General features: G+C 37.1%; 1 long non-coding RNA gene across 1 annotated transcript; it reads right to left on the reverse strand.

Moving 5' to 3' along the window:
• LOC118762338 lies at positions 1 to 26136 on the reverse strand. Its single transcript, XR_004998086.1, has 3 exons — positions 26109 to 26136; positions 22653 to 22657; positions 1 to 64 (listed from the first exon to the last, which is right to left on the reverse strand). It is a non-coding gene; the product is annotated as an uncharacterized LOC118762338 (long non-coding RNA).
• Between the last annotated feature and the right edge of the window lie 674 nt (positions 26137 to 26810).

A 26810-nucleotide genomic window follows, 5' to 3' on the forward strand; every position in this document is an offset into this window, starting at 1 on the left:
GGCATGGAAAGTGTCCTGTCAAAGGTCACCTCTTTCGTGTATAAATACTTAAATTGTTTATACACTATTATATATGAAAATATGTTGTCTACTGACTTTATAACGCATGTTAGCCACCGGTATGAAAATTTTTCTGAATTTTCTACCCTTATTATTTTCACAGTATATATATATATATATATATATACATACACATATATGCTGGAATGCAACACCTACCCAGCTATAGGTTATTATAAGGCAAAGTGAAGTGGAGTGAAGATATGGCGAGATACTTATTTTTAAAAAGTCATCTGAAGAGGTGCATTCTACAACTGTGATGCATGACAATTGATTATGCAGCATATCACCTATGTGCTACAGATTTATCAAAAGTATATCAGAAGTGACTCTTTTTGTTTATTCTTTCACTATATAGATTCATTATCATAGCTCCAGAAAATTATAAATTTTATGGAGATTCGTTGAGCCCTTTTGGTCAAAAATTACCTCGTTAATACTAATTTTGATGTACTATATGGAGTACTTGTGTCTTGTTATGAATATCAATGGTTTAAGAAGTTCTATTCGCAATCATTAAGACTTGGTTGCAATTATGATGCATAGGTTCTTGGGCAAATGTTATTTTTGATAGCGTCGAGTTAACTCAAAACTGGACGGACGGGAACAGTAATGAGAACTTTTGGATGGATTGTAAGGGGATTTCAATAGATGCAGCTTAATAAAATTGCGTCACACTGATTCTGCCTGTCTGAGAATTATATTTAGGATAGGTATGTCTATGGAATATATATATATTCTTTTATTCCTTTATTCTTTTGCTTGTTGCAGTTATTTTGACTGCAGCCATGCAAATCGACCGCAAGACTTATTCTTTGTAAGCCTAGTACTTATTTTATCGGTCTCTTTTGCCGAACCTCTAACTTACAGGGACATAAATACACCTGCATTGGTTGTCAAGCAATGTTGAGGGGACAAACATAGACACACACATTTACATACACGCACGCACATATGTATATATACGACGGGCTTCTTTTAGTTTCCGTATACTAAATCCACAAATCTTTAAATCCTTAAAAATGTTTTAGCCCGAAGGCCGCGGCCATGCTGGGGCACCACCGCTGAATGAGCTACACTAATATGTGAATCCACCTCTGATACGTGGCACTTGATCAACAAGGGAGTTCGATGCTGCTGCCCGCATCTGCGTCTCCTATCGTGAGGTAGGTTCATCTGGGACTCCCGACAAGAAGTGATCCAGTTTTGTTTTAAAGAAACCCACATCCACACCATGTAAGTCTCTCAGGCATTTAGGGAGGATGTTAAAGAGCTGTTGTCCTCTGAAACCCAAGCTGTTGCAGTATCTGGACCTGTATTTTGATGGTGATGTTGGAATCTTTGGCACCATGCAGTGGCGCCCCGTTCTGCGGTTGTGGTAATTTTGAATGCCAAAGTTTGGGACAAGACCCTCCAGGATTTTCCAGATGTATATCACCGCATATCTCTCCCGCCTCCGCTCTAGGGAGAAGAGGTTTAATACTTTCAGTCTTTCCCAGTAGCTGATATTTTGCATTGAGACGATCTTCTTTGTGTAGCTTCTCTGAATTGCTTCGAGTTCTGCTGTTAGTTTTATATTGTGTGGTGACCATAGTTGGGAGCAGTAGTCCAAGCGGCTGAGGACGAATGTTTTCCATAGGACCATCAGTGTCTCCTTCTCTCTTGTTCTGAAAGTTCGGAGAATCCATCTAGCTAGCCGTCTGCATTTTATCACCAGATTAGTAATATGCACTTGGAAAGATGCATCATTGCTCATGACAATGCCCAGGTCACGCACTGATTTTGACTCAGGGATTGCAATTCTTTCTGGGCCAGTGTATCCAGTATGCACGTCGTTTACTTTTGTGTGCCGGTAGCGAAGGGCCTAGAACTTACTTGCATTAAACTGCATGTTGTTGTCCTCAGCCCACCTGTATATTGTATCGAACTCCTGTTGCAGATGCGCAATATTTTCAGGGTTTTGTATTGTGTGGGAGACTTTTTGTGTCATCTGCATAGCTAGCAAGGGTGGCCATCGTAGCAGCTGAAGGCATGTCTGAAAGGGCCACTATGAACATCAGTGGCCCCAAGACAGTGCCCTGTGGAACACCGCTTGTTGTTTGTGTTTCCTTGGAGGTGGCTCCATTGCTCACAACTGCCTGTCTTCTGTCTTTTAGGAAGTTGTGCAGCCACTCTCCAAGTTTCCCGCCTATGCCGAGACCACGCAGTTTGTGACAGATCATACCATGGTCGACTTTATCAAAGGCTTTTGCAAAGTCGAGATATATTACATCCATATTTGAGCCATTTAGTAGCTGTTTCAACACCCAGTCATAGTGTTGCAGGAGCTGTGTTAGGCAGCTTCTACCTGGTCGAAATCCATGCTGGGTTATTTTCTTCAAGGAAATGATAATAATAATGATGATGATGACGAAAAATAATATGTGTATATATATATATGAGTTAAACTTACTTGGAAATGAATGCGTGGCGTTCAATCATATAATAATATAAATAAAAAAAAATATATATGTATATACTTAGATATATATGTGTATATATATATACATACGCATATATATATATATATATATAATATATATATATATATAATATATATATATATATATATATATATATATATAATATATATATATATATATATAATATATATATATATTATATATATATGTATATATATATGTATATATATATACAATAAGAGGCTTCCAAATAAGGAAGCGTTGTGCTAGAACACAAAAAGGGATAAATTCATGAAAGGAATGAAAATTAAAAACATTTACCATCTCAACTATATCCCAGACCGACGGTTTCTAACTATTTTCAGCAAACAAACAAAATATATATTTGCCAAGGTCAGCTTCTTCAGTCGCTTAGCCAGCGGGGTGGCGTCATTTGAAGGCTAAAAAAACAATGCGAAGCGCATTGTGACCAGCGATGTGTAGCAACATCTGATAGACTGGTCGGTCACGTTGATCACGGTGATATATATATATATATAGTGAAGCCGCATGGCTCAGTGGTTAGAGCGTCGAGCTTACGATCGTGAGGTTGTGAGCTCGAATCCCGGACCGGGCTGCGTGTTGTGTTCTTGAGCAAGGCACTTTATTTCACGTTGCTCCAGTTTACTCAGCTGTAGAAATGAGTTGCGACGTCACTGGTGCCAAGCTGTATCGACCTTTGTATTTCCCTTGGTTAACACTGGTGGCGTGGAGAGGGGAGGCTGGTATGCATGGGCGACTGCTGGTTTTCCATAAACAACCTCGCCCGGACTTGTGTCTAGGAGGGTAACTTTCTAGGTGCAATCCCATGGTCTGTGTCGTGACCGAAGGGGGTCTCCGATATATATATATATATGCATGTATGGGTACAAGACGTCACAAAACATAAACAACATAACAACATGAAATACGAAAACGACATGGATTACGTAACACTAAAGCTACATGAAATAAGAAGGCAAGTCTAGATATGCGAACAACGAGAGAAACAAAAGAAAACCAAGACAAGTAACATAAAGAACGACCCTTCATCAGGGTATGTTCGCATACCCAGACTTGCCTTCGTATTTCATGTTGCTTTCGTATTTCGTAATCCATGTCGTTTTCGTATTTCATGTTGTTTACGTCTTGTGACGTCCTGTACCCATATATGCATATATACATACATACAGACATAGAGACATATATATATGTATATATATATATATATATATATATATATATATATATATATATATATATATATACATATATGTGTATGTATATATGCATATACACATGTTTTATTTATGCTGTTATTAGACATACACACACACACGCACACACACACACACGCGCGCGCACACACACGCACACACACACACACATATATATATATACATACCTCATTAGCGCTGACTGCATGCATGGACATATAATTCTTCTTCGTCATCATCATAATCATCATCGTTATTATTATTATTATTATTATTATTATTATTATTATTATTATTATTATTATTATTGTTGTTGTTGTTGTTATTATTATTATTACCAACGGCGTTTGTTCCCATCTGCTTTTAGCAAGTTGTGATAAGGGTGAATTCCTGACATGTTGATCTCGTCTGCTACATCACGTCTTAAAGTTACTAAGAATTGTTGAACAAGGCGAGCTTTAACATGACCTAATAACTGCAAAAGCATTGTCATTAAAGTCATTTATCACGTGATAATACTGAAATATTGGGATAGGTTTTAAAAAGAAATTTCTTCTCATTTCTGTTGTTGTTGCAGTTAATCTTCTTCTTCTTCTTCTTCTTCTTTCTTCTTCTTCTTCTTCTTCTTCTTCTTCTTCTTCTTCTTCTTCTTCTTCTTATTATTATTATTATTATTATTATTATTATTATTATTATTATTATTATTAAGGCGGTGAGCTGGCAGAATCGTTAGCCTGTCGGGTAAAATGCTTAACGGCATTTCGTCTGCCATTACGTTCTGAGTTCAAATTCAGCCGATGGTCGACTTTGCCGTTCATCTTTTCGGGCTCGATAAATTAAGTACCAGTGAAACACTGGGCGTCTATGTAATTGACTAGTCAGTCAACTCTAAACACATATGTGTGTATGTACATAGATATATGTATACATATACATACATCCATACACACACATATATAGATAGAAAGATAGACAGATAGATATACAAATGTAGGTGTACATATATATGTACGTGTGTGGAACAAAAATGGAATAGAGGGCATTAAAACGTTCGGACAGATAGACAACACAGAGGTGGACAAGAGAAACAACAATTAGAAGGACAGGCTTTCTTTCATCAGTCAAGTAGAAAGGATTATTATTATTATTATTATTATTATTATTATTATTATTATTATTATTATTATTATTATTATTATTATTAATGAGGTGAACTGGCAGAAACGTTAGCTATCGAACAAAATGCTTTGCAGTATTACTTTCGGCTCTTTTGCGTTCTGAATTCAAATACCATCGGAGTCAAGTGTACCTTTCATTATTCCGGGATCGATAGGATAAAGTACCAGTCACATACTGAAGATGATGTAATCAAATAATTCTGTGTTCTAAAATTTCTGACCTTGTCCCTAAATCAGAAAACAAGAGTGTCGAGTTGTCAGAATCGTTTAAGATGGAAAAAAATAGCTTCCGGCATTCTTTCCTACCTTGTATTCAATCCTCAACGAATTCAACTTTGCCTCTCATCCTTTCGCAGTCGATGAAATATATATTAGTTAAGTACTGAGGTTGATGTAAACTACTGAACCAGTGTTTCCCTATCTATTTTCCCCAGGCCCCACTATAACTTTCGAGAAAAATGCATGTCCCACCGGTGGTTGGAAAAAAACATTATTTTTAATATTTTATTACAATTATTTAATACAAAAGAATCTACCGGTAACTCTTTCATTAAATACTGAGCACAAAAAGAAGTGCATTATTGACTAAAAGAAAAAAAAGGCAAATCTCTTTAATGAAAACCTTGTGCCTGGCGACTACAGCAGATTTCCTTGATTCGTGGAGACAGTGTGCTTGGCTGGAGGTTTGGTTTGGCTTGGCTGGGTATAGGTGTAGCATTTTTGCTGTGAAAAAAAGATTTTCACAATTCCATGTCTCACTAGAAAAAAAAAATTGCATCCCACGCCTCACCACAGTTTTCCAAGGCCCAACCGGCGGGGCGTATGCTCCACGTTGGAAATCACTGGACTAAAACCTTTCCTCAAAATTGCTGGACGTGTATGGAGGTTCTACTTGAGAGAACATGCAAACATTTCATGGCCAACTTCCTTAAAAATCTACGAATGTACATAGAGTACCGCACGGTGGTTGCTTTTAAGTACTAGTACTTCATCTTATGTGAATAACCACTGTAAGTAAAGCAGCAATCGCTAACACGGGGAAGCCAGCCACTATGTAGTTTATATGACCCTGAAGCCTCGACGCTGGTGACAACGTCTGTTATATGTATGTATGTATGTATGTATGTATGTATGTATGTATGTATGTATGTATGTATGTATGTATGCATCATATGTGAATATATGTATATATTATATGTGTGTATATCTGTATTTGTGTGTGTTCGCACGCGCACGTAATGTTATTAATGTACCTATTTAAAGTGCACGAGGTAAAACCATTAAGTGAGAACTCCATATTTTCCACTACTTCTCCAAACCAGATGTCTTGCTGTTGGAATCAACCCGATACCATGTGGTTGGAAAGTGAGCTTCTTGGCCATATAACCATTCCTGCGCCTATAGCCATACCTACGCAATGTTTATAACAAAAATTGATTTCACTTGAGATTGGTAAGTGGGCGTGGCTCTCTGACGCCTAGAACTGAGTTACTTGTTAGGAAAAGCCGAGCTCATCCAACTTTTTAAAAATTTAACATTAAATAAAGTGATATTGATTTTTTTTTCGTACTAAGGCATAATGCCAGAAATTCAGGAGGAGGAAATTGCTGATTATATCGATACCAATACGTGATTGGTATTTTATTTTATTGATTTATCAACCCTGGAAGATGACCCAGAAGAATTTCAACTTTTTAAATTAAATTAATAATGATACAAAACAAAAAAAAAATGTCTGCTGTTTGTTCCATAGCATCCAACCATTTTATGCTGTGTTATTTACAAGGCATATTCCTACACTGCCGATATTCCAACACATGGAGAAGAGAAGGGGTATTCCGGGAATAAAAGTTTGCGAATCCTTTGATATAACAAAATTTTAACTTCTGAAAAATCTACACGTAGGCGCAGACATGGCTATGTAGTAAGAAGCTTGCTTCCCAACCACATGGTTCCGGGTTCAGTCCCACTGCGTAGTACCTTGAGCAAGTGTCTTGTACTATAGCTTCGGGCCGACCAAAGCCTTGTGAATGGGTTCGGTAGATGGAAACTGAAAGAAGCCCATCGTATATATTTAATATATAAATGGCAATTTTTGCCTGTCTGTTACCATCTTAGTGCCTAAACGAGCTAACCAGTATTCACGAAACTTTGCATACATATTACACTAACACCCAGTTCAATAATAAGCTAATTGGATTTCAGTGCGAATTATATGATAAAATGAAAAGGTGGCAAAATGTATTAGTCGGAGGGAAAGGTAGTAGCAGAGTGAGGTTGACTTATATCAGTGAAGGCGAGAACAGCAGTAGCAATAGGATGTTAACGTTAATACAGTTGTCATATACAGGTGACGCTGCATACATACTTTCGTAAGTACATAGATACAACACATACACACACACACATATACACGATTACACACACACACGCACACATATACACGCACGCACACACACACACAGAAAGGTAGATGTGAGGAATACGTAGCTTTAAGGAGAGAGGGGTAGGTGGCTTTTCTGCTGTCCATCGCAAAGAAACACCTACACACACACAGACACACACACAAACATATATACATGCATACGTACATACATATGTTTACTTACACACCATTTTAAACTCGTGATTACCTGTGTGTACATTTGTAACTGTTTGTGTGTGAGTGATGTCCTATAAACTGTCTGTCTCTACTTTTGTAGGGTCTTCCCTGTTGCTGTCACATTGTGAGATTTTAAAATTATGTCAAAATTTTCAAATTTGGTATATTGAAATAATTTTCCAGGTTAAATCCGATTTTGTTATTTGTTCCTAACATCCAGTTGAATTATAGGCAAATTAGATCTCAATCAAAATCGTTTGTTAAAATAATATAGAGACATTCCTTATTCACTTACTAATGATTTTAATAGTTTGTAATACCTAGTTTTAACAATAAGCTATCACCGTAAAGGTTAATAATATATTTAATGGCTTAATTACACCTAACTGATTCTAAAATTTATATATTGACATAGGATTAGGTATAGGAATGGGAGTTGAACTAAAATGGGAACTGAACATGGAACGGGATAGGACATGAAACAATGTAATGGGAATGGAAATGGGAACTGGAAATAATCCCCGCTTTTCCGGGTATTACCGGATAATTCAGCTAGTGTATATATATATATAGGATAAAAAGTTTGTATATATTCAAAAGTATTCAAGAAATCTTTTTACCCTTTTGTTATAATATTCTTCTTAATAATCTCCTGAATAACCCTAAATTTTAACTTTATACAATATGGCAATATTGTTTAAAATATTCAACTATAGTACCCCAAGATAAAATTTCCCCTGTTTCATTATCAATAGTCTACTAGTGATTTGCCCCTTCATCTTAATTCAAGATTTCCTTTACCAAATCTCATTATATTTCTTCAAATAATTCTTGATAGTTTTTTATGACTAACTATACCCACTATGATTTCTGTCGATTCCCTCAATACCCTTCCTAACAGGCACTGTTCCTTGTTCTTTTGGCCTTAAATATACAAAGATTTGATAAACTAGTCTATAAATTAAAAGTGGTCCCGTAAAACAGTGTCAAGCAAAATCTATAACAAGTCTTTCTTCCTAATACCTTAGTAGCTTCTAAGCTAAAGTGAAGACAGCATGTTCTTTGTCTATCTCCTTACCTTCTTGGAGATTTTAGGTAAAATTATACTAATGTGTCCATATGTTTTAATTTAATTAAATTTTGTCTTTATGCAGCTGAGGATTGCTCTGCATTTAAGTTGATGTCATGATTGCATTGTTCAATTAAATGAAGTTACTTGAAACGGTTGTACTGCATTACCTCTAGATATCCTTGTTGCATATTTTGATATATATATATGCATATGTGTGTGTGTACGTGAGTGTGTATGTGTGTGTGTCTGTGTTTGTTCCCCCACCATCGCTTGACAACCGATGTTGGTATGTTTAGGTCCACGTAACCTATCGGTTCGCAAAAGAGACCGATAGAATAAGTACTAAGCTTAGAAAGAATAAGTCCTGGGGTTGATTTCTTCGACTAAAAAAATCTTGAAGGCGGTGCTCCAGCACGGCCGCAGTCAAATGGCTGAAACGTGTAAAAGAATAAAAGAATAAAAGAATACATCACAAAATCTACCGAGAAAAAAGATTATTATATAGGAGAGAGAGAGAGAGAGAGAGAGAGAGAGAGAGAGAGAGGAGAGAGAGAGAGAGAGAAAGAATACAGATGTATAGACAATGCAGTAGGAATCGTTATTTAGTTGCAGGTGAGTAGCGAATCAGTTTTCGTCCCCGACTCGTCTTTTATACTCAGATTTGGGGATCATTATTTCACCTCATAGTATCGAGTACTTTTTCTTTGTTTAGCAACGTTTCACACATATATCATACCCCAATGCAAGCATACATGATGATGGACCTCTGTCGGTTGACGATTAGCATTCGTATTTTGTTCGATCAAGTAAAGTACATGAGCTTGGATAAACGTGTAAATGGCTGAATATTCCGTAGACACGTGTACAATTAATGCAATATGTCAGACAGAATGATCAGGAGCCAGTGTATGGCAAGGTCATACTTTTTGGATTACAATTATAATCCAGCCGACAGGCTTCTATACAATTTTGTCTACCCAGTTCTACTCGCGAAGTATGGATCGAGCCAAAGTTATGTATAGGAAATGGCATTTACCCAAGATGCCATGCTGGGGGATTCGACCCGGGTCCTCATGGTTGCAATGTGAACTTGGTAACCATTTGAGCCATTATGCTCACACACACACACACACACACACACACACACACACTGCTTTAACTATGAGTTGTTATACATTTATTAAAGACAATAGGGTGGGATTTGAAACAGAACTGGCTGCTTTTTTTCGTAGAGGTTCCTTCTGCGACTCGCTCTTTCTTTCTCAACATTAATCTCACATATGCACTTACTGTCACCAATCAGTCAACCCTATCCTTTCTCACGTCGGCTCCACTCACACTCACTCTTATTCCACCCACTTTCTCATACACTTCATTCCTAACTCTTACTACATCTCCTCCCACGCTTTCACTTGACAGCTCCTACCACTTCCTATTACACGTACATATACCCAACTTCACACACACATACGCACACACGCACACGCACACACAAACACAGCCACCTCCACACATTTAGATATCACTTCAGTCTTCTATTTCACGAACCTACCCCCTCTGTCAATTTTCTGCCCTCACACTTTCATTTTGCAGCCCCCGCATGTTTCCCCCCCATTCTCTCTCTATCTCTCACCCATACACACACACACTCACATACGCACATAAACACAAACATAAACACATTCACTCACCATTTAGACATCTCTCCACCCTTCTAATTCCTTAAATCCCCGTCTCTGTCAATTTTCTTTTCACACACCTTCAATTGTTAGCCTTCTATCTCTTTCTCTCTGACTCTATATCTGTCTCTGCCTTTCTCTCTCTGTCTCTGTCTCTCTCCCCCCTTTCTCTTTCTCTCTCTCACACACACACAAACATCCCTCTCCCCTTTTACTTCGCCAATCCGCCACCATCGCCAACCTGTCAATTCTCTCCTCCATCCTGTGAATGTTATGTCAAGACTGCCACCGAATGTATCCTGTCTATGATCGGATTCCTGAGAAATAGCATCTCGTACAACTGACACCATCCACCGTAATATCACCTCCGACTGACAGATGGACACATGGACGCTCACGTCACCTGCTTTATCAATCACCTCATCACCTCATCACCTCATCACCCCTTTCGTTCATTCAATATCTCTCTATTTGTTTCTCTCCCTCTTTTTCTCTACCCTCTTTCTCTCATGTTGGATACTTCAACCAGATCACCTGCTCTAAGTGAATCTCCATCATTATCTCACTATCTCTTCCTACCTCTCATAAGTATATGTGTCTATCTATCTATCTATCTATCTATCTATCTATCTATCTATCTATCTATCTATCTATCTATCTATCTATCTATCTATCTATCTATCTATCTATCTATCTATCTAACTATCTATGTGCATGTGTTTGTGTGTGTGTGTGTGGTGTGTGTGTGTGTGTGTGTGTCTGTGTGTGCGTGCGTGCGGGCGTCTCAATGCGTCATTCGCCATATCTTCATGTTAAAGCCGTACAGTATTCAATAACAAGAGGCGGAGCTGAAATGCTAAAATACTGTGTGTGTGTGTGTGTGTGTGTGTGTGTGTGTGTGTGTGTGTGTGTGTGTGTATGTGTGTGTGTGTATGTATATAAAAATATATGTATACATATATATATATATATGTAGATATATATATATATGGATACATACACACACTTATGCATATGTGCATATATATATATATATATATATATATATATATATATGTGCATACTCACCCACACATGCACTCGCGCGCGCGCGCACACACACACACATTTGCCTTCGATTGGATGCGCTCAGTGTGCGACAATTATTCCCTTCAGATTTCGGCTCTTATAGTTAAGCAGGTTAAGCTCCCACCGTTGCGCGTTCGCTCGGGGTCCTGCGCAGTCTGAAGTGGACTAAAGTCGTGTCTGAAATTGGTACAACGTGAATACAAATGGCGACATGAATATAATATAAAGGGCACATCAATAATAAGAGAAAAGAACATGGGCTTGAACTTAATATTCCTATATTTCATCTGTTACATATGTTTCAGTAATAGGTAACATGAATTTCACACTATATATGCAATCCTTAGATCACCTCATAAGGGCAGCATGCATAATCGAATACGCCTTCAGGTAGACACACGAGAAATGTATCTCGTTTATCTGTCTGAAAAATTGTTCAGATGATTGAAACGAAGAAGTAACAAGTTCAAGCTCATCTTTTTTCTCATTACTCTCATTATACGAGAGAGCGCTGAAAAGTTAATTATGATTTCATGCAACATATTCCCCTCTCAGATTCCCACACTTATTGCAGCACTCCTTCAGTTTTTCTAAGCCCTGTAAAAGAACTCGAAAGGTTGGGCCTCCAACCAGGCCTTTCGCGACACCCTTTTCAGAACTCCTCGTATGTGTGTGCGCGCGCATAAATAATAGAATATATTGTAAAGTAGAGTAGAAAGAATATTAAGATAAATTTCAATTTCATCATTTTTCTTTCCGACATACCATAAAAAAAGGATAAAACTCCTCGATTCATGTAGGCTCAAGAAGCAGGTCGATCACAGGAATACTCATTTTTGCCACTTGAGTGGACTTGTGAGGAATGTGAAATGAAGTGCTCGGTCTAGAAATCGAAAGCACAATCTTACAATCATGAGTCCCATATTCCTAACCACAAATCTACGCGCCTTCATTTCCTACGTCTATCTATCTATCTATCTATCTATCTATCTATCTATCTATCTATCTATCTATCTATCTATCTATCTATCTATCTATCTATCTATCTATCTATCTATCTATCTATCTATCTATCTATCTATCTATCTGCCTGTCTGTCTGTCTGTATGTCTCTCTCTATCTATCTACCTACATTCATTCAGACATACATTACATGCATACCCTACAACGCTAAGTACCCATTCATCCATCCATCCATCCACTCATTTATCCAATCATTCACCCATTCATCCACACACACACACACACACTCGTTCACCCATCCATCCATCGACCCACTCTTTCCATCCATCGACGCATCCGTCCGGCCATCAATCCTGCCAGGCAAACAGACAGCCAACTATATAATCGGTCAGCCATCCAGTCATCCAGCCTTCCATCGTCTGTTATAATTATAAACTATTTAATTATTTAAACAGCCATATATCGTTCAGCGACATCTCATTATTAATTTGTTCAACGATGGATATTTCTGGAATACCCATTGGTTTTATTTGATTTTATTGTCAATCTGGAAAGTTATTCCTACTTTCCTGTCATTCAGTCTCTCTAACTCTTTTATTTTGATTGCTGTTGTTGTTGTTGTAATTATTATTATTATTATTATTATTATTATTATTATTATTATTATTATTATTATTGAGTGAGAGAGCAGTACATGCCATCAAAGTGACACTGAGGGTAAAATATACGAAGCCTAGTATACCCATCATGACTACCCGTCTGATAAGGGTACACTAGGCACATGGATCACAACCATATGTACACGACATGGTGATCTCATATCAAGATAAACAGCGCATGACTTTGCAGATGAGGTCCAGTTAGAATTTGCTTCAGGTTGAGTAGCCCATCCCGCTCAAAAGATCCCTGAATAAGAGTTGTTTAAGGATGTTGAACGACACACACACGTTTCCAAAGGTGAATTATCCAAACCTCAAAGAATTCCTCTCAGCACATGGCTATGATGCTCCCCCACTACTTCTGCTCGTGACCAGAGATGCACATATCGTCAGCCACAAAGGGACATGCTCAACTGGCTAAGGTCAAACAGCTGTCAAGCAAATATATAGTATTGACCATAATATTTGCTGTAGTTCATATGTACATGATAACACTGCCAATCAGTTAAGATCAGAAGCCACGAGAGACAGTGCCTGGTACTGCATCAGGGCAATTATTATTATTATTATTATTATTATTATTATGAAAATCTCCACTTTAATTTGCTGAGTATGATGGAAAAAATGTCAGCTGTCCGCTGCCAGAGCAGACTTAAAGTGGCACTTGTTTACTGATCATGCTTCAAGAACCCTGTAGAGTACTCTTGCAGCTGCAAGCAATGATGATTTTTGTAGGGGTTCTATCTTTACATTTGTTCTAATCTTTTAAAGCTATGTTAGTGGTTGGGAACTGATACTTCCAAGTGCACCAATCACTATTGGTATCATGTCTACTTTCTTCATTGACCACAACCTGCACATTTCCTACTGCGGCTCATCATAGTTGTTCACTATTCCTTCTCTCTTAGATCCTGTTGTCACCAGGAATGCTATGCAGATTATGAAACGATCTTTCCTTTTCTGTTCACTACAACAATGTCAGGTTTCTAGAGTCTAATCTGATGGTCACACTGAATCATTGCATCCCATGGGATCTTGCAATCCTTATTTTCAGTGACTCCTTCTGGGATTTTGTAATACCACATCTTTGATTTTTCATTGTTTTTGGCCATTATTTCCACCAAGTTCCCAATGGATAATTCTTGGTGTGAACGGTCGTTGTTTTTAAATCGGTTTCCCCTAAATTTTATTACAAAGTTTTAGTGGATGAAAATGTTTCGTATTTTTTTTTTGGTGGGGGATTATTTTGCAAGTAGAAAGACTTCAGAATATGTGCACGTCTCTTTCAATACAGAGGGATGGCACAGAAGCCACTACAATAGCGATAGAAAAAAAAACGTAGAGAGAGAACACAGTATACTTGTGTGTCAGAGGCTGGAATGTATCCATTATTGATGGAGAGCAAATCTTCTGTGGATGCAATCCAGGATGCCAGTGCGCCTAGTAACAGCGGTAGCAGCATCCCATCAGATGTGCCCATCACTATGAAATCCGAGGTTAGTCGAAGTGCGTGCTCAGTAAAGACACTGTAATTTTCGAACCTATTTGGAGGAAGTAATGTTACGTGCTCTTCTATTATATATAACTTCCATATCACTTTCAGCCAGTCCTTTACATTGACAAACACAGGACAGATGACAAACAATAACTTACGGCAACATAGAATATATTTTTGTTCTCATTATATCATTAAATCATTTACATAATTCGTCCACATAATCGCTGGTCTCATTAATCGTAATGTATGCCACATAACTGTTGACTGCTCTGTATTGTATTAGTGACTCTTGTTTAGTTAGCATTCTGTGCAGAACACAAATGTTCCCGTAGAGAAAATCGCTTTCGGCCATATTACGTTGAATGCAACGTTCGAACCTAGTGAGTACTTAGCTGGGTGATCTCTTAGGAAACCTAAGTAATGTAATCAACACCCAAACACAGTCAAGCAGCAGAATCGTTAGAACGTCAGGTAGATTTTGCTGCATCAATCACTCTGACTATCTGCACTCTGGGTTCAAATCCCATCGAAGTCAACACTGCTTTTGGGCCATTCAGAGTCAGTAAAGTACCAGTCCTATACTTGGTTCGATTTCTCTCACTCACTCACTCACTCACTCCCTCTCTCTCTCTCTCTCTCTCTCTCTCTCCTCTCTCCTCTCTCCTTTTTTTTTCTGGGAATATTCGGTTGGGATTCACTTGGTCAAAATACACTTAAAACAAGCCACATATCACAATGGTGCTTCTACAATTCCATCTGGAGTTGAGGGCCTAAAGCATGTCATTATACGAACTGAAACCTGTCGCCAAAATGGCGTGCAATCCTTAAGAGATAGACAAATATTTGTTGACCGTTTAAATAAAGTAAAACTGGGATAAGAGCTTGTTTAGTACGATAGGAATTGATAACAGCGGTGAAAACAGGCGATACGATAATATATCGTGATAACCGACTTCAAATAAATCTTGATTATCAATAGTTATAAAGTCACTTACACATACATACATACATACATACATACATACATACATACATACATACATACATACATACATACATACATACACACGCACACATACATACATCCATATACGTGTGTGAGTGTGCGTGTGTATGTGTGTGCGTGGGTCTATATCTATCTATCTATCTATCTATCTATCTATCTATCTATCTATCTATCTATCTATCTATCTATCTATCTATCTATCTATCTATCTATCTATCTATCGATCTATCTATCTCATTCACTCTGTCTGCTTGCTTGTCTGTATGTCAGTGTGTGTGTGTGTGTGTGTGTCTGTCTGTCGGTCTGTCTATCTGTGTATCTGTTTGTCGTTTTAGACTTTATTATATTTTTGCGTTTTTTCTCTAACCCCGCATAGAAACGACGAATTACGTTGGTTGAAAATGGAGCAAGGTCATTACTGCGATATGTAACTTATCTTATATCAGAAAATAGATTCACATAGTCTAAAATAACTTATCATCTATTTAAAACCTAACAACTCTATTTTTTTAAAGTATTTATCTTATGAAACCTTATCTTGTGTCATGCGCTTTCCATTCTGACCAATAAAGACAAAACTCAGTTTGTAACTGTTATATCATATTGTGATCTACATATTGAAAGTGAAATATTCTCGCGACTGTTCTATTTTAAATTTTTTTTCTACATCTTAAGTATGCAAAAGCTCAACCCCAAAATATAATTACCTTTTAAGGCAAATTTCTTTTGGTATGTATGTATGTATGTATGTATGTATGTATGTATGTATGTATGTATGTATGTGTGCATGCATGCATGCATGCATGTATGTATGTATGTATGTATGTATGTATGTATGTATGTATGTATGTATGTATGTATGTATGCATGCATGTATGTGTGTATGTATGATCCTGTTATTTCTCATGGTCAGCGTTTGTTGTTGCAGTAGCCATCGGCAAACTGGTGACGTTGGTGTAGAAGACACAGTAGCAGCGCAGAAGATTGATATGTTTTCAACAACGGGAAGCCACAACAGGTTCAGGCAGCAAAAGACCATGAAAATGGGACTGTAGGCATGGTGTACCACATTAATGGGACTGAGTGATCACTAGTTCGTGTTAGCATGTCACTCCAGAAGATAAAACCTGCGACTTTATGGCAGCCAATGATGTTGACTAGTTTTCCTCTTTGGGGTATCTGTCATCGTTGATCAGTGAGTGGGATTGATTGTGTGCAAGGCTTCACTTTACTTTAAAAAGCATCATGCATAGGTATCACTTGACGTACAAGCAAATTCATCCTATACTCGAGAACAAGGAAGCGACCATCATGTGTATGTATGTATGTATGTATGTATGTATGTATGTATGTATGTATGTATGTATGTATGTATGTATGTATGTATGTATGTATGTGTGTATGTATGTATGTATTATGTATGTATGTATGTATGTATGTATGTATGTATGTATGTATGTATGTGTGTGTGTATGTATGTATGTATGTATGTATGTATGTATGTATGTATGCATGTATATGTGTTTGTGTGTACGTATGTATGTATGGATGGATGAATGGATTGATGTGTGTATGTATAATTTTTCTTTGAGTTTTATTTAAGCTCTTACTCTTATTCAAGCCGGTCCCTAACAAAGCGGCAAGACATTGAATTGAGTTCCCGGTATTTGTAAATATGTTGTTGAGTTGGTGTATTCGTTGAGCTGTAAATGTTTCCTTTTTTCTGGACTTTTGATGCTACATTCACATCTGCTGCACAGCTGACTGCTGCAACTGTGTATGACCTGCTCCCTGTCCCATAGAACAATATTAGGCTTATAATGTTTGCACCGAATTGCCGTTTTTATTGGGGTGTTTCACCAGTATTCTTTGCCTTTTAAAAGTGTGAAAACCTGCTGGCTCTGACATATCTTTGATGTATACGTCAGAGCAACCCTTCCTGCGGATAGCATTGTAAATAGTCTTTGAAACTATATCATGCTTCAGGGACATATAGTATCTCGTAGACTTTTGGGGAAGTTACTGATGATGTGGATATCTTTCATACTGGTGTAGCAGAGCCAACACTTTCTATCACAGCGTAGAGGTTTAGTGGTAACTTTGTCTCCCTTGCTTATTAGGTATTTAGTCACTCTCTTCTGTTCCTGGATAGCGAAAGCATATCCTTCTAGGTAAGATGTATTATATCTACCACATGTCCAAGAAAGGTTACTTTCCTGTCAATACTGTTGTTACTCTCTAGCTTTAGTATGATGTCTGCTTCAGCTCCAAGATTCTGTTTAGGTAGGCCAATCCAGCGTCCTTTGGGTCGCATCAGTCAGTTATATTCTCAGAGTACAAGCACACTCTGGATATATTGTTGCTCTCACTTTTGAGTTTGCATGGATAGTACTCATTTCTTTCTTTACTGTTGTTCAGCAGTGTGAATGTATGTATTTATGTATGTATGTAAGTGTATGTGTGTATGTATGAATGTATGTATGTGTGTATGTGTGTATGTAAGTGTGTGTATGTATGTATACATACATACATACATATATATATATATATATATATATATATATATATATATATTATATATATATATATAATATATATATATATATGTATGTATGTATGTATACATACATACACACACTTACATACACACATACACACATACATACATTCATACATACACATATATATATATATATATATATATATATATATATATATATAACCTTACCAATAATGGCACTAACACCTATACATTCCTTATATCATTCATATTACAGTATTATATCGACCCTAATTGCACCACGTCCAGAACTACTTCCTCCCTTACACAATCTTTTTACTTAGGGACTAGTAGACCCGACACCGTTTGATAATCGGTACGCATTCAAAACCAATGAACACCGGTTTGACTTTAAATCTCTTTAACAATTCAAAATAATGAATTTAGTTCCTCTTATTTCTACCTCAGTTCATTTAATTGTATTTATTTATCGCTACCTTTCATAAAAAAAGCTTTAATTATTTTTTTTTTGTTATTCTATGTGCATTTTCGTTTTTTTTCTTCTTTCTTTCCCCATATCTTTTCCACGTGTAGTTTCTATTGTCTTTTTGAAACATATTTCTATCACACACATACAAACATACACACACAATTGTATGTATGAATATATATACATATATGTATGTGTATATATATATATATATATATATATAATATATATATATATATATCACGTGATCACGTGACCGACCAGACCATCAGATGTTGTTACACATCGCTGGTCACAATGCGTTCGCATTGTTTTAGCCTTCGAATGACGCCACCCCGCTGGCTAAGCGAGCAGGCCAACAGAAGAAAGAGTGGTGAAAGAGTACAGCAGGGATCACCACCCCATGCCGGAGCCTCGTGGAGCTTTTAGGTGTTTTCGCTCAATAAACACACACAACGCCCGGTCTGGGAATCGAAACCGCGATCCTGCGACCGCGAGTCCGCTGCCCTAACCACTAGGCCATTGCGCCTCCACACACACACACACACACACACACACACACACACACACATATATATATATATATATATATATATTAATAAAAGAAATAAAACATATGCATATATAAACATATATGTACGTACCTACCTCTACATGTACATATACACGCATATATGAGTACAGGACACCAAAGGGACGTCGAACACATAGAGAAACGAAAACATAGACACAAACCAAGGGAACAGGACATTTTTTTAAAAACAACAAAAAATGGAGTACAGGACAGTTAACACAACGAAAAAACCCCTTCTTCAGTCGCTAAGGTTTCATCTACTCTACGTTTCGAAGGATAAAAGCGAGACGTATCTTCGACAAGAAACTTTCCTTCCTGCGAAAAGCAAATCAATTAAAATTCTGAGATCTTTTCGCAGAGGGGTAAAAAATGGTAAAAAAATGGTAAAAAAACGAGACAGTAACGACAGTACAAAAATATAAACAGTAAAAAAAAATATATATATAAACAGTAAAAAAATATATATAACAGTAAAAGACAGGACAGGGAGAATAAGATAAGAAGGGCTGTTGACGCCGAACGAAAAAAGTATTGCAAACGCTGAATTTTTTGTGAACGACATATATATATATATATATACATATACACACATACATATATGCATGTGTGTGTATGTGTATCTTTGTGTCTGTTTTTGTTCGCACCGCTACTTGACAACCGCTGTTGGTGTGTATACGTCCCTGTAACTTAGTGGTTCGGTAAAAGAAACCGCTGGAATAAGCACCAGGCTTTGAAAAACAGGTAGTGGGGTTGATTTGTTCGACTCAAATTCTCCATGATGGTGCCCGACGCAGGCCGCCGACCACTGACTGAAACAATAAAAGATAAAAGAGGAAATATATTTATACATATGTGTGTGTGTGTGTGTGTGTGTGTGTGTGTGTGTGTGTGTGTGTGTGTGTGTTTGTGTGTGTGTGTATGCATTTGTTTTCGTGTTTGTGTTTGTCCTCCCGCCACCGCTTGACAACCGGTGTTGGTTTCTCTACGTCATCGTAATTTAGGGTTCACAAAAGAGCTCGAAAGAAAAAGTACCAGATTTGAAGATAAGAAGTATGATTGATTTGCTCGAGTAAACTCTTCAAGGCAGCGCATTTAGCATGAACGCAGTCCAATGATTAAAACAAGTAAAAGTGTAAAACGAACAACACAAGAAGTGTAATTGTAATTTGAACAGAAAATTATTGAGAAGCGAAGTAACGAGCGCTGTTTGAAAAATACACCATTTTGTTTCGTGAGAAGAGGCAGTGAGGTAGAGGCTATTGTAAGTCAATCAATTGATAATACCTGGTTAGTGTTTATATTTCGATAAGAAAAAAACGTGACGTTTGGATATTACATACGGGATAATATGATACGATATCGTAGCTTTAACGGAAATCAAGGCAGGTAATCGCTGCGACGTGAAAATAGCTTGTTTTTTTTTTTAATTTTGTTTTTATGTTGTTTTATTTGATTTTTTTCTTTGCCAGGAAGGTTGTGGTGTTTGCTATCTCTTCTCGCCCCACCATAAAAGCCACACCCATCTCGTTACTGCACACACACAGAAAACAGCGGAATAATTGATGTTTGTGTTACAGTGTGCTTCAAAAACACCCTCCCTTTCACCATTCTTGATTAGCATTTTCAACAGCAAATGTACAGTGTACAAAAAAAAAAAAGACAAAAAAAAGAAAAATGAGAGACATTAGCTGCACGATGACACCTTTACCACCTGCCTTACTTCGCTAGCGGCCGGGTGCGGCAGAAAAAAACTGTATGGGAGGATTTTCTGCCAAACTCTGTGTGGCAAAAAGACAAAAAGTCAAATACGTCTGTCGAAAAATCTCAAGACTTCTTTAATTAAGTCGGCAATATATCAAGTTAATGCTCGTCTTCCAATGAGAATTATTGGAGAAACAGAAATCTGGCCATTCTTCCTACAGATACCATGTTTCGGGGTTTTCTTTTTTCCCGTTTTCATTTCTTATATTTCTGTTGTTGAAAACCGGATTAATTTTCAATGTTTCATTTATTATTATTATTATTATTATTATTATCATTATCATATCATTATTATTATTATTATTATTATTATTATTATTATTATTATTATTATTATTATTATTATTATTATTATTATTATCATCATCGTCATTATTATTAAGGCGACGAGTTGGCTGAATAGTTTATTTGCCGGACATGATTTCGTCTTGTTTTACATTCTGGGTTTAACTTCCGTCGCCGTTGACTTTGCGTTTCATCTTGTTAGAAACCGATAAAGTAAATACGTGTCAAGTGCTGGGTTCAGTGTAATCAACAAATCTTCTCTCGCTAAAACCGCTGGCTTTTTGCTTAAATTTGCGATAATAAGGCGTCTGTTTTTATGTGTAGGTATGGTGCTCCAGCATAACCGCAGCTGCATGGATGAAACGAATAAAAGAATATATGTAAAACATATTACTGATATTGGAAGTCCGCACGAAAAAATTGCCCTTAGTGTGTAATTTGAATTCTAAGCTCAAATTTTGCATGCAATAATAATGGTTTACCTGGACGAGTATCATTTACCTGCAAGGGATGGAAAATGAGTTGAGACAATTAAACTAGCCATGCTTTATTACTGGACTCTGAATTAATTTAGTATGTTTAATATACCTTCTAGAGTGATAAAAAATAAGTGAATTTCGGAATTATTTTAATGATATCATAAAATTCTAGTCCTGTATATCAAACCTTTTTATCAATTTTCTCGCCGAAATTAAGTTTTCTAGATGTAGATTGATTTTTAGAATGCTTCTGTATTTCTGGCAGAAAGTATTTAGTAAACAAACATTCTTGTTTCTCATAACGGAAAATATAAATCACAGGATGTGTTCAGTTGAGCCTTCTACCATCATGAATATGGAAACAATTTTCTTGCTACAAGTATGACAAAGGAGAGGAATGAAAGTAATAAATAAATGAGTGACATGTCAAAGAGTCTCCAGAGTAGAAGAAGCTGTGATATTTAATTTCAAATATAATATTTAGAGAAAGAAATATGAGAAAAATTATGAAAGAGAGATTACAAGAAAAAATGAAGAGAAAAAGTGAATTCGATCGTGTCCGTTGGTTCTAAAAACAGAAAGATGACCGCGGAAAAATGGTTAATAAATTTGCTGAAAATGAGAGTAGAGACTTTCGTTTCATAACCATAGTGATCGTTGTTGTTGATATGTAGAAGATGAATATAATTTAATACACGAAGTCAACAATAAATACTTCTGACGACTTGCATTAGCATAAATCAATTCAGAATACAAGCTCACACACACATTTATATACATATACATATATATAAATATATATCACTATACATACATCTCTCTATCTCTATCTGTGTGTGTGTGTGTGTGTGTATGTGTGTGTGTGTGTGTGTGTGTGTGTGTGTGTGTATGTATTCTTCTAAACATTGATGCACTTTTAGTATCATAGTATGAATATCTACTACAATGACATAAATCCTCTCAAAAATTGTCTTCTGAATAAAGGCTGCAAGAAATTAACGAGCCAAGAGGAGTGAGAAAGCCATAGGTCAGAAAGGCGTATCAATATATAAATATACCGTGGCTGGCATTAGTGATATACCTATACTTTGTATAAAGTTGTGAGCAGCAAGACTTTTTATTCGTTTCATTTAAACTTTCTTAGAAAATTACATTAATATCTCAATGAATCCATACACACACAGACACGAGCGCGCGCACACACACAGAGGGTGCGAGGCTAAATTGTCGCCATTTTATATCTTTAATTTCGCACATGCACATTCGGTGTTTTTGATTTTGTCGACTACACAGTATAGTAGGGTCAGTTGGGCACCGTCTGTGAGAAAAACAACACCATGACGCACTTCAATCTGCCAGAGATTTGTACTGCTGTACTGCTGCATATTTTGTAACGCTTGGAATTCGCGCCGGAAGCTCCAATACAAACATTTCAGAGTGTTTAGGTGTCAATCTGAGGACAGTGCAATCTGAGGAAAAGTACCGAGAGTGATAAAATTCAAATATCCAGACAACATTATGATGTTTGGAGTGATCACTAGTGATGACAACGTTATGCCTCCATTCATCTTACCACACGGCCACAGACTCAAAACGGAAGCCTACATCAAGTACCTGGAGGAGGTAGTGCTGCCCTGTGTCAAGAGGGTGGCTACTAGAAGACCCTATGTCTGGCAACAGGACTCTGCACCATATCACATAAGCAGTTATGGCTGTCAGACAATTTCTATGACCACATCATCCCTAACGTGTGGCCATCTAACTCCCCGGACTGCAAACCCCTTGATTATTATGTGTGGGGCGCAGTTGAGCGAGAAAACAACAAAACCTTGTAACACCAAAGATGACCTGTAGCAAGGATTATGGCAGCATTCACCAAATTAAACAAAGATACCATCTAGAAGAGTTGTAGGAGATTCCGAAGTTGTATGGAGGCCGTGGTTGAAGCCAATGGTGATTTTTATTGAATAAATTTATTCTTTAGTAGTTCAAGATATTTTTATGTAATTTTGGTAAATATATCTGTTAAAATGAGATGCCAGTGTTATTTTCATTTTTGCGTAATTTAGACGACAGTTTATTCACCGCACCCTTCGCGTGTGTGTGTGTGGGGGGGCGTGCGTGCGTGCGTGCGTATATATATATATATATATATATATTATATATATATATATATATATATGTGGTCTGATCAATAAGTATCCGGACTGTTGCTAAAGCACACAGAGTAAAGCCGCGTAACACAGATTGCACTTGTTGAACTAAGTTTTAACGTCCTAGCTCACTTTCACTGTTTACATCAATGCTTGGAAGGAATGTGTGTAGCGTGTGGTCGTCGCATTGTTTATGTTTGTGCTTGTATTCAATAATATTGGGATTCTCTATTTCAGGATACTCCTATTTTCGAATGGCATTGTACAGTTTTGGGTAGCTGCAAATTACATGTGTGGTCTTCCACAGAAATATAACATAACCTACATTTTCAGTTGTTTCTTCGGGTTCCAAGAGATATACTGTCTCTATTGTTTACTAGGGATTTAGTAGCAGTCTCCAGTTCTTGGATTGCAAATGCACAGCCTTCAAAGTTAGATGTGCTGTAGCGGTCATGAGTCCAAGAGATGCTGCACTTAATGTTAATATTACTATGTTCACGTCTTCGGTAAACATACCTATACATAGTCTGTTTTGCTATACTGAACGTTTGAAGTATGTTAGTCTCGATGTTTGAGGGTTGTATAGGAGGTCATCAAGATGAGAGTGCTTCCTAAGAGACTTTTCAGTATTCAACGACATTCGAAGGCTGCACTGATCTACTTCATCTCTTCTTGGGAAAAGCCTGTCGATATCACTGGTTCTGTAGAAGTTCCCAGTTGATGACAAAATCTTGCGGAGGGGATTTCCTCTACAGACCAATCAAGTATCCCAAATATTAAAATCAGCACAGGCACTGCAAGTGCAATGTGGGATATTTTCTTTTAAGAGGAGAGTTCCGACAGCTATATTTATCTAAATCTAGTATAATATTTTCGGGCCACTCTACTTTGATTCACAGAAACTTCGTATGATATGTTTTCATCAATGCTTAGGTATTTGTAGCATTCTTTGTGTAGAACAGGAGAGACAGAGTCCGTTGGTGAACAGTTTTGGGTCTAGCGGACTGATTTTTCACGTTATACAGTCAGATACTAACATTTACTAGTCCATTGCTATGTCAGATGTATATGTTATTAACTCCTGATTTATGCTATTAACATTTTTAGCATAAATCTTCAGCTCATGCACAAAGAAATTATGGGCTACATTAATATCTCTAGCAGCTGTAGATCCTAGCATGTAACCATTTGATTTTTGCAGCAAGAATGATACTGGATATAATGCTAAAATGAACACAATTTTAGAACAACTATCTGCTCAGAATATTTCTTTTGAAATATTTATAATATTAGAGATGATCTTTCTACTCTCAGTTGTAAGCGTGAGAATTGTTGGCCAGACTTTTGTGAGCCTTCCAATGGCAGCAACATGTAAATATTTTTGCCAAATATAGACGCTTCAGCAGCCATGTATGGGGAACAGAGCTGAATGCTTTACACACACACACACACACACACACACACACACACACACACACACACACACACACACACACACACACACACACACACACACACAGATACATATATATATATACGAAAATATACATATATGTATATGTATGTATATATGGGTTGTGTGTGGGCGTGTACATAATAACAAATACTCAGTAACAATGATATTCTGCTGTAATAAACTAACATGGACACCTATAGATGTAACAATAGGTATATCAAGGACATATAACCTTGTTTCACAACAAATAAGCTGTGATGCAGGGTGGAGTACGAACAGGGGTGGGTTGTAATTTCGTGGGAGGATGTAATCTTAAAGGTATATACAAGGGTTAACTTAATGGTGGTAAATTCTTTATTTTAGAAGGGTCAGAATTGCAAGAGGATATCTGTAATGGTTGTTTTTTTTAGGGGGGATGGGGTTGGGGGTTTGGGGAGCACATACGATTAGATAAAGGTAATTGTGAGATGGTGTTTTATGGTTGAATTCCTTTTAAAGGGATGTTGTTTATGACGTTTTTTTATAGGTGTTTGGGGTGTGTCTCTCCTGGTGGCCGGGAAGGAGAGTTTTTTATATATATATATATAATTTCAATACTGCGCAATTAATTCACAAGAAAAAATAATTCACGAAAAATTAACTTGCGAACATTAAACTCTGTTATTATCTAGTGTAGCGACGAGTTAGGAGTCTCTATCATGGTAACGCGTGCTGAGGAAGCTGAGGCTATTTTTGCCAGTGCAGAAACCAGTCCATGTGAGTCCAAATACTTAAATGTACGTTGGGAGATTGTCTTAGCCCGGTTGCCTTCGGACGGTTGATTTCTGTAGTCATTATCAGTGTATTTTGACGATTTAAACAAGGTAGATATAATTATTATGTCCTTTGATTAATTTTATACATACATACACACACACCACACACACACACACACACATATATATATATATATATATATATATATATATATAATATATATATATATATGAAACATGATACAATATGTTTTGGGTGACGGGAATTTGAGGTTATTCGGATTAAGTTTCAAATTTAATCGTGTCAGCGGTTATTTCCTTTATTGTATTATAGTGCTCTTCTGATGTATTATATAACGCTGTTGCTAATATTAAATGATAACAAAAATACTATCCTTCTACTTGTTTCAGTTATTTGACAGTGGCCATGCTGGAGCACTGCCTTGAAGAGTAAATTTATTCAATAAAATTGCCATTGGCTTCAACCACACCCTCCAGACAACTTCGAAATCTCCTGCAATTCTTCTGAACGGTCTCCTTGTTTAATATGGTGAATGCTGCCATAATCCTTGCCTTCAGTTCATCTTTGGTATTACAAGGAGTTTTGTTGGTCTCTCGCTCAACTGCGCCCCACACATAATAATCAAGGGGGGTTGTAGACTGGGGGAGGGGTTAGGTGGCCACATGTCAGGGGGGATGTGGTCGCAGAAATTGTATGATGGCCATGACTGGGTTCTCCTGCTTGTGTGGCATGGTGCAGAGTACTGTTGTCAGACTTAGGGTCTTCCAGCAGCCACCCTCTTGCCCCAGGGCAGCACTACCTCCTCCAGGCACTTGATGTAGGCCTCCGGTTTGAGTCTGCGGCCGTGTGGTAA

This window comes from Octopus sinensis, linkage group LG2, assembly GCF_006345805.1.
Source record: "Octopus sinensis linkage group LG2, ASM634580v1, whole genome shotgun sequence".
In the NCBI taxonomy this organism is placed as follows: domain Eukaryota; kingdom Metazoa; phylum Mollusca; class Cephalopoda; order Octopoda; family Octopodidae; genus Octopus; species Octopus sinensis.